At 35.0% G+C, this 11051-nt stretch overlaps 1 long non-coding RNA gene across 1 annotated transcript; it reads left to right on the top strand.

Annotated features, from left to right (window-relative positions):
• Window positions 1-1477: 1477 nt before the first annotated feature.
• Window positions 1478-10922, top strand: LOC119193647. Its single transcript, XR_005114013.1, has 3 exons — window positions 1478-1646; window positions 7965-8050; window positions 10865-10922. It is a non-coding gene; the product is annotated as an uncharacterized LOC119193647 (long non-coding RNA).
• The last annotated feature ends 129 nt before the right edge of the window (window positions 10923-11051 follow it).

Here is an 11051-nt window from a genome sequence, read left to right as displayed (position 1 = left end):
CATTGGAAATATCAGAAGACAGATGACAAAGAGTGCAACATGAAAATATACGGATTCTTTGTTATGCTAATAGATAGACGAATAGGAATAAATAGTGATTCCTTGTATATCTTGTTAACATTATTTGCAAATGTTCAAACATTAGCTTTGATGCGGGTTAAAATCAATATCATGTCGTTTTACACTTTACATCTCAAAGCCTGAATTCCGTAATTGTATGAGCAAAGAATTATCCTAGAACCAGTAAAGTACTCAACAGTATATACATGGAGGTATTTATATACTCTTAATAAGAAATATCGTCAAATCACTGAGGTTTAGTGACAGAATATGCCTGTAGCTGAAGGTAACTAATAACCTTTTCCAAGGAATTCTATTATTATACGATTACCTATATAGAGTGGACATTGGTAAGATTGTCATACGAAAATTTTCGCTTATGTGATGGTTACTAAATCTACCGTGAAAAAGCAAAACATCAATGATAAATACTTTATATTTTTCCTATATCATGATAAATATGTCATTTAAGTAATGCAATTTAGTACTTATAGCATTTAAGTTAGTAAATATGTCATTGTTTTATTAATAGTACACCATTACAAACAATATTATTTATAAACAATATTTTTATTGGTGATAACTTTTGGGGTACATATTTGGTCCTGATATCCAGTCGATATCTATGTTTAATTTTGTTTGTCATTTTCCTAAGCCAATGATATTTGTTGCTAAATATTGTAACATTTTATATGCCATGATCTGTAAAATATTGCGAAGTATCTACAATATAAACGCAAAGGCTAATGGCTATGTGGGAGTAAACATGTGGGCTTTCCCATCGGTTAGCGGGAAATGCAACGTTTCTTTGTTACCTCAGTTAATGTTAATGGGGGCGGTACAGTTCTGGGAAAAATGGGGAACAATGGAGCACGAATATACACTTATATCGGTAGGGAAGGAAAACAAAGTATATACAAATACAGGGACATTGTAACATTGCGATACTAAATGAAACTATATAATATCTTCTTGAAAATAATATTAATAAGTTAGTAAATTTCAAACAAATACATATTAATAAAACATTGATTTTAAAAACCGTAATGCCGTTACTACTACTTTAAGAGATTTCTTTGTAGCGGAAACAAAACTCTTTCAGTCAGATATACACATACGCACACGCCATATTCGCACTAAACTACAAAATTATAAAAAAAAAACAATAAAGTAAAAATCCTTTTTATTGATACAAGGTTAGCGAATGTAAAGAGAAAATATATATTTTACCGCGTGGGGTCACCTATCCTTGGGTTCAATCAAATCAGAGCAATTATAGGATTCACTATTACATGCTACTGCCCTGGAAACAAACTTCAGTCAGAATGGTATAAAAAAACTGGTAGACGACATACGTAATAACACGCCTGCATCTGATATGGTAAGCAAAAACCCTCTTTAATATTCTCATTGTTCACAGGTGAAGAAGTCGCCGCCTGACTCTGGCAGCGGGTTCATCATCGGCGGCGACCCTGCCGCGAGGGTGGCGCACCTGGAGCACAGCGTGCGCTTCCTGCAGGAGCAGCACCGGCTCATGCTGAGCGGCCTGCACGCCGAGATTGAAGCGCTCAGGGAGAGGAATAGAGGTACGGATGCTCATATATTACTTTGTAGGGAATGCAGATTTTTGGATGTTTATAACACAGCAACTTAGCTCTTTTATCCCCGAAAGGGTAAACGGAGGCTCAACTGGTATACTCAGTTTTCGCGGTGTGAATTCCGTCCTAATGTGATAGGGGCGAGCCCAAATATCGGGCAAAATTGCATGCTCTGACCTAAGTAGAATATATATTTGCTGCATAAATGTTGGCTTCATAGATGAAGGAAACTATTATATGGATTACCTGATGGGAAATGACTACTATGCCATTTAATTGTTATAGTGTCAGTGAAATTTGAGTATTTTTGTTAATCCTGCTGTTTTTACCTATCTCAGTTGTCTGTCAAATTGCCACCCTAGTGAACCTATTCGTATGGTACAAAAATACAATGGTATTTATTTATTATTTATACATATAACATCATAACAGCACTAAAGCAAAATTATACTGACAGAGTAGGTATTAATTTAAACAATTTGTTTCATACACCTGTGGGCTACTTTTGTGAATCCCTACAAGTTGCAAACAACTATCCAAGTTCTGGGACATAATGTTGACTAATCAATGTGTTCCTTTTACTACAGTTGTGTTTGATCCGAAAGTGGAAATTTGCCTATATCTTTCATGAAGGTTCTTTAGCAAAAGTTTGCGTTTTCGATACCGTTGTTAATTCGATAACTTGGAAAGCAAGTTACTGAAAACTACTTTGATAACTTGCTAAACATTATTCTCGATACTAATTTTTGAATTGTTTGTCTTCGGTGTATCTTTGTTAAATCAATAGGCTACTGTAGAAATGTTAATGGGAATCATTTATTTGGTTAAATGGTCAAATTTGCAGTTAGGTACATACATACAGTCGCTTTATATATGAAGGTAGGTACTCAAATTACCTCCAGCTATGTCATCGTCTTCAAAAATAAGGATAAAAGAATAACAAGCAATATTCTTAAAACCCCATCCACGTTGATGAATTATTCATTGTATTATTCAGCTCTTTGCATAAGAAATTAATTGTGTGTATTCAAATTATTTGTTATCTAAATGTTTTGTCTTATTTCAAGTACATTAAAATAACAATGTGCTAGTATCTATGCGGTATCTATGTATATATAAACGTATGTGGTTCAAGTTTTACAATATAAATATAAATCGAGGTAGAATACAAATTAAAATATAATTCCTTATTAAATTACTTATTAAAGGCCAAACGGAATGCGGGCATCTAGCGCGCATGGATGACTTCAAGCTCCCTAAATTGAGGTTATACTTCGAGCTAGCCTAAGGAAAGCGCAAGGCTGGTGGGCAGTGTTTCCACTATAAAGACGTTTTCAAACGTCACTTATCTGCATGTTGCATACCCTTAGATGGCTGGGAAGGGTTCACACAAAAGCGGTCTAAATAGCGGAACACCATCCACAAACCTATTAAGCAATATGTGGCATCTCGCCTCGCACACCTTGATAATAAACGCCAAATTAAAAAAGAAAACACTTAACGCACATATACGTTCACGTACAATGCTGCTGGCCAGTTATTTCGTATGCCATATGACTCATTTAAAAACCACACCAGGGTGTGCGAGCCATACTCTTTCACATGACAGGAAAAATCTTAATCAAAGCCAGTCTTCGTCATTGGCGGATACGCCGTTGAGGACATCATCAGCATTAAATTTAGCGACGTACATACGAAATACCTAAATATCTATGTACAGGTGCCTGATTGATAGATAACACTATCGCTATGTCGCACACAATTCTAATTTCGGGCACATGAGGTGTTATTTTTATTGAAACAAGTTTTTCATTTACCTGATATGGGTTTTGTTTCTGTTCATTTTAAAAGACTCGAAGGTCAAGAGATAATAGTTATTATAACAAATTTAATTATTACGATAAATACAATAGACATAGAGAATGGACGGAAAAATACGGTCACGAAATTAACCGTCCTTCAAAAAATGTTAAAGGGAAAGATACTAGTTCTCTTTTTTCAACATATGTAATGACGTCACTATCAGAGATTCTGCATGGCTATCACATAGACCAATGAATATTTAAAACAAAACAACTGGTCGTATGTTAAAACATCTCTTACACTTCTGCAATATTCCCAGGAAAGCTGGATAGAAGAGTAGTCTTTTTTTATAGAGGTCAATTGTGTAATCTCCAAAGTAAGAAGCTGAAACTAAATGTGGTAACACTCTACCCTTGTAAAGGCGACAAAACTCACATAAACTCTTGTATCGTGTCTTTATAGACAGAACTGCTTAAATTAGAAGAAAAGGTGCGTCTCTAAACAGTGAGACGACCTGCGTCTTGTCTTCAGTTAGTTTTTCTTTGCGTTTAGGGGTGGTAGCGGACGATAATACACATTTTCCGTTAGGATAGGATAGATTGCTGGTGGCAGGATATATTTTATATCCGCCCGGATAACGACCACCCAACACAATGTGTTAAAACCCGCAATAGTGACCCATGTAAGTGTATCGCGTTACGGGATCAGCCTGTGTATATCCAACAGGCCGGCATAATTGTGTCGACTGCCGAGGGGAATCATCTCTCGTCAATCGACATTCTATTGGATACCACTCTTCATACTATCAAGTGCAGTGGAGACACTTTGCCATGCTCGCATAAAAAGGAGCTGCCATCACCTATGCTCCGAAGATGGCCACCACGGAGTTATAGTTGGTATTGCCTTGGATAGTAGGCAAACTTCGTTATCGAGACCAGCGGATATGTCGATGGAATTAGATACCAATATACTGCCGTACTAAGCGTAAAAGCGGTATATCAGGGAAACCTTATTTCGAGATAATCGCAGTTTTGTAAATATAGTTTTGTATGTAAAACTGAGATAGAGAAATTCTTTTAAGTTTTTTTTAAACAAGTTTTACACAAGATATCGTTATTTGGGTGAGTTCATTGGATGGGTATTTCTTTAAGCTATCTGACGACATAAAAATCAAGATTTTGTTTTTGAGATACCGCTTTTGTGCTTAGCACGGCAGTATAGAGGCTCCATGCTATTTCTGTTGTCGATATTTGTAAACACGGTGCGGTGAAGTCATCGTTACTGACCTCGCGTCGAGTTGGCGACAAAAGGACTGTGATGCTCTTCACTATTTATGTAACAACTACACTCGCGGCTCTTAGTATGAAAGTAGCTTGAAGCCCACAGAGATAATGTAGGTTTATCTCAGTAAAATTATTTTTGAATTTCTATGCCTAAACAATTAATATTACGTATTATTTCTTTATTATTTCATTAGAGGTATGTCTGATAGATTCTAAGCTGTATAGGAGATGAATTTTAAAAAATCTTAGTACTATTGAGGCTGCTTAAGGTGGTAGCTCAAGGTCCATTTTCATACATTTTGTTTCGGCTTTAATCTGGGTAACTAAACAGAGTATTGGCAGAGTAAAATTTAAATTCACGTCTAGTTAGTGATTAGTTCTCGCAGTTGAAGAAAAACGTAAAAATAATTAATAATCATGGATATTTCGGCCTTTAAAATTTAATATGACGAAATTTTAAAGGCAGAAATATCCATGATTATTAATTATTTTTACATTTTCTTCAACTGCGAGAACTAATCACTAACTAGACGTGAATTTAAATTTTACTTGCCAATACTAGTTCAGATTAGCCGAAACAAAATGTATGAAAATGGACCACCACCTTACGTACTAAGATATTTTAAAATACATTCAAGTATGTAGCTCTTACTTGCATTAGGAATTCGTAAGCAAAATTTCATGCCTCTTGAATCTAGACCCTACAGCTATTTGTTTAAGATCTCCGTTTAATCTATCAGTAAATCAAAAATATAAAATAAAATGTTTGTCATAAAGACTACAGATTATAAATTAGTTGATTACGTAAAGTTACAAAAAAATCAGCTTAAAATTGCCACATAAAATATAAATGATTCTAATCTTAATTACTTTAGAGTACGATTAATTAAAATAATTCTGCGTCATAATTTAATATTATAATGGAGTAATTTTATGAAAGAAACGCCGTGTTTTAGTAAAAGCATGTGCATTACACCAATGCTGATCGTTATCGAGTTAGATAAAGCAGTTTGTTGCGGACTGTATGTGGAACGCGGAACGAATAATAATACTAAAACTATATTTAATAATTTATTGTTTTTTTTATTACTTTGAATGACGAGACGGGCTTCCTGTTCACCTGATAGTAAGCAATACGACCGCCTATAAACAGTAGAAACACCATCCAACATCTTGAATTACAAAATATTTTTTGGTATTCCATTGCGCTCGCCATCCTGAGGCATGGGATGTTAAGTCTTATTATGTCCAATAGTTACACTGGTCACATGTATATATCTGATATATATCTAGTAATCAGGACTAGACAAGTGACTTTATCGTGTAATAATAAAAATATAGCTTATAATGCCAATCCAGTAAAGTCACTTTTCTTCGTCACAAAAAAATATTAAAATGATGTATTATGTGTACCGCGTCGCACATATGTAGTGTGCTTGCATCATTATGAGTCATCGTTTCGAGCAAGTTGAACCTAGCAACAATGCGATAACTAAACAATTTATCTTGATCTACATTATATTTCCGACGCCATTTGTGATTCTCATAGTTGTGAGGGCAAAGGTTAAGAAGAACGAATGTTGTTGATGATAGAATGTGATATTTAACCAACTGATGGTATGACCGATATGGGTTACGAAAGAAAATCAAAGTAAAATAATAAAGCTAGTCATAGCTAAGTCCGTGTAAATATTGGCAGGTACCCAAAAGTTAATGGGTCACTAGATGTTCATTTCACCATAAATATTGAGGCTTTAGTAGCGTCATATTGTAGATTATTATGTCGGCATAAATGAGCCGACTCAATGAGCATCATTATCTCACAGAAAATCACTAAGAAGTCATAAGACTGTTTGTACATTTCAAGCATAGTTGTAGAGTCAAAAATAAGCCATAAATTTTCACTTTCCAATTTCGGATTTGCAGCCATAATTGTAAAATGAAATGAAATGATTTATTTGAATCCTTAAAATGTTATAAATTATTTAGATTCCGTCAATATTAACTCTACAATATTAACACCAGTTCGCAAAGCAGTTCTCACCAGAGAAGAACGAGCAAGAAACTCTGGTTCTGGTGTATGGATTTCAAAGACACACTCACTCACGCCTTTTATCCGCGAATGGGTAGACAAAGACGCAACTGTTGCACCCACTTTCCACCGTGTGCTATGCGCTATCACTTTTCCCGACTCGGTATTCTCAACTCACGACCCCAGCACTGCAATCGTACCTAATACAACACCGCCGTCGAGGTAGTGACGATTTTCAAAAATGTTGGGGATTATTAACCATCAGGTGATTAATTGAGTATTTACTAGCTTTCTGCTATTCAAATATGTGAAAGTTACTATCCTAGCAGATTATGGAAACAAAAGAATTAAGTATTTGTATTTAGTCATGCCACAGTTGATATAAAGAAATGACGTGTAAGAAATACAACAAAGGATATATTTTTTGTATTATTTCAATATGATCTTTATGAATCATGTCGATGAAAGTGGTCCTGCCCACGCATTACCAAAATTAATGGATCAACCTTAATTTTTACAATAACTGTTAATATCTTTGTGATGACTAACAGATTATAAACAATGTTTATTCAAATTTCATACTCGAATCGATAGCAGTGGATTAATCAGAAAAAAGTATCATTTATATGCTCACATATAACCTATTTGGATTGGTTAGATCTGCTAATATCAATCATAATAATTGTTTATTGAGTTTGGACATAAACGAAAAGATTTGTCAGTTGGATTTTCTTGATTGATGATTATGAATAGACATCTAAATGATTATGATAAAGTTATAGTTTTGTTTCAACTAAAAATCTTTGAACCTGTAACTTTTCTACAACTTTTATTCCGATACTACATAATTTCCAAGCTATATTATATCCTTATACTATTACCCCCTTATTCATAGACGTTTTTTATCTAACGCCCGAGTAAGGCTGTGATAACAAGTCTGTTTCTCAGTGCTGACGGCATGGCAGTCTTCGCAGTGCGTAGACGTAGGGCCGTTGTGATTGGCTAATATTGAAATACAACAATAATAACGAATCACAACGGCCTATGTCTATTGTCTCAGTGCCGTTGTGCACTGAGAAACAGGCATATTATCACAGCTTTACTTCGTCCTTAGATAAAAAACGTTTATGAATAAGGGGGTATGGATATAATCTTATAGAACTAATCCTGTTTTCTTATTTGTTTCAGACTTACAATTCCAGTTGATCTTCAACAAGGAATCTTCACCGAAAACCAGCTCGCCTGCCATTGCTGAAGACTCGGAGAACAGTGAGGTAATGATCATAAATTCATAACTGGTTAACGGCATTGATGCTTCGCTGCTGAACTAAGATCAGCCAGGTCAAAAATGTAACTAATAACCACGTATGTAGGTATATATGTTATTGAGTTTTAAAGAACTCCTGTTCTTCTTTCTATTCGAGGAAGTAAGAATTGGAAAGGCTGCTATAGATAGTCCATTAAATCGTCTCTCCACTTTTAGAATATAAGAAATTTTTTCTTTGGAAAAGTAAAAAATAACGTAACTTGTTGGTACTTGTAGCCGATTATAAGTTATGAATTACTTCAGCTGCTTGGCTTACTCTACATGAACATCGTATTAATATTATGACCCGTATTATACGGTAAAGTATGGCAGAAAATAGTCTTTACCATCACGACACAAATGAATTGTACGATATATAGGCCGATAATGCAACGTAATGAGATACAATCGGTAAAGACCTTGTGGATTTGCGGTCGCGTAACATGTGGTTAAGTAACGTTTGATGTGGTTATTGCAAGGGGAGGGATTAGTAAGTGAAAACCCACATGGCAACCGGGTATGGACTAATGTTTTGCTTTCATAATTATTGTATATACTATGATGTGTATTGTTTAAAGTTTGAAGGTGATAAGCAATAAAAGCAGTCCAATCGTATTAATTTTGATGTATGTATAAGTTTTGGAAGCATTTCTAAATGGGCCTAAAGTTATTACAAATTACTCTCAGTTACAAACATGTTTCAAGGATAAAAGTCAAGGCTAGGGCGACATATTTCTAGTGACCGTGAAGACGGAACATCTGTTCTCATCGCTATATTTGGATACCAATCTTCACTTATAATCAGATGCATGTATCACGATTGAACTAAACAATAACTACTGATCTATGATATAAATGCAAAAGTTTGTGAAGGATTTTGGATGTTTGTTAGATATTTTTTTTGGGTGTAGAAGTCTCTGCACTTTAGTCCATGAAAGTCTAGGAACTAGATACTGGGAATTCCAGACTTAGCGACTGCAGGGGTCCAGTGGACAGTGGGGAAGGAAGGGTGGAGCAGCAATGGGATCTTACTAGGATGGGCGGAGAGGAGAAGGATGTTCGCGAACCCTTATATGCCTCAATATGAAGTTTCAGCCAAGATACATACACACTTTGCTGTGTTCCTAGGGCCGTGATATATGTCCCCATGCATGAGCGTGCATTCGGTGTGGAGATTGAGCGCATAAGAATTTCCTCGTTGTTAGGATAAGGTTTGAACTAGATTTGGCACACAGATTGACCAGATTAACATCCTTATATTTAATGCTATGTAATATTTTGCCAAAAGATTTTTATTCTATTAAACGTCTTTCCAATGATTTTCATAAAGTATACGCCGCTCAATCACAAATCAAACAAAAGTATTCAGCACGAACACACTTTCTTAATACTAACAACGTGTGAAAGCGTTGATGTGTTTAAACCAATACGAACAAAAAGACAGCTCGTATTTATAATTTATGAATAGTGTATGAAAATGTCCCAATTGAGACAGTTTCAAACATTGAAATTGCGCGTGCTAATGCCATATAGGTACTTACCTCTTTATTATATGGAATATGATTGTGTTCCTCAAACGCTCTAACTAAGTTAACAGATAACTGACATCTTATGTAATTAATCTTAGTTACTGCTCTGTGTGAGAATCCTGATTGCTTTAAAATAATTTGTTATACTACACTTACAATTTAATAGTATTATGCTCATTAATACAAGCAATGATTATAATACTATTTGTAAGTGTATACATACAAACTCTTGCCAAATAAAGATATATTATTATATGCGAACGAGCCGTAGTACTTAATCTAAATTGATTAGAAGTTACGTTACTATTACCCAGAGTATTTTCGTTTTCAACTTGCGTGTTACAAATCTTAATTGCCTCACGTTTAATCCATTCTTTGCACGCGTAGTAGAATGTTCTGCCTCGTAAAGTTTAATTGTAACTGTAATATTATTAATTAACTCAAGGATTTCACTTGGATTTACAACGTCACCATGGTAGGCTGACCGTTTCAAAATTGATGCTTAAGTATTCGTAAAAAGTATTAGTTCTTTTTATATAATAATACTAACACATTGCTCGCTGATGAACACAAAATTTTGGTCATTAGTAGTATCAATAACATAAACTCTGAATTATAATGTATCTACTGCATTGCACTGTGTAGTGTGCTCTTTACCACTAGATATTTTGTTTCGATACTGACAATTAATTTGGTTACAATATGCTTTAAATTTTTATGGTAAGTGGGTATTAAACCAAACATTTTATTTACTTATTGTTCAACCTTCGTTGTATTTATCTCGTACGTATCTTGGACAATGATTCACACTATTTTGCAATCTCTTTGTAAAGGTTGTATGGGACATAAATATTCTGAAATGCGCAAGAGTAGGATTAAAGTTCAATGTCAATTATTTTAATCTCACATGGAAATTCAATGCCTTTTTTATTTTTAACCTGCGGTAGAGTTAAACCTACTACTATACCGGTTTGATAGCCAGTGCCTCTTCTTTTGACAGGGCAAAATAATGATGATCCGATCGTGTGGTTATTGTTAAGTATAATATAAGTATAGATGATATAATGTTATACAATGCGAGACGTTGCTTATCTTGATTGCCTATAAAATGCCGGCTCTCATTGTACTTCGATTAGCTAATACAATACGCTACACGTTTCTAAATGTGTTTTCTTTATTTGTAGAGTGATTATTATCTATGAAAATAGTGTTTGTATAGTACAATATAGTTCTAACTGATGATATTGTTACAGGAGGCGAATTTAAAGCGCGAGGTGAGCCGGCTGGAACGCGAAGCGGCGGCGGCGCGCGCGAGGCGCGGGCGGCAGAGGCACGAGCACTGCAGCTGCAGAGACTCGTCGACGCGCAGACTGAGTGAGTAAAGAACCAGCTTTGCAATTCGAGTGTTTGTACTTGACGGATTATAGGAATGCTGATTTA

The sequence above is a fragment of the Manduca sexta genome, unplaced genomic scaffold (genome assembly GCF_014839805.1).
Source record: "Manduca sexta isolate Smith_Timp_Sample1 unplaced genomic scaffold, JHU_Msex_v1.0 HiC_scaffold_840, whole genome shotgun sequence".
Taxonomy (NCBI): domain Eukaryota; kingdom Metazoa; phylum Arthropoda; class Insecta; order Lepidoptera; family Sphingidae; genus Manduca; species Manduca sexta.
The sequence above is the reverse complement of the archived record's forward strand: the minus strand, read 5'-3'. Positions and strand labels throughout refer to the sequence as shown.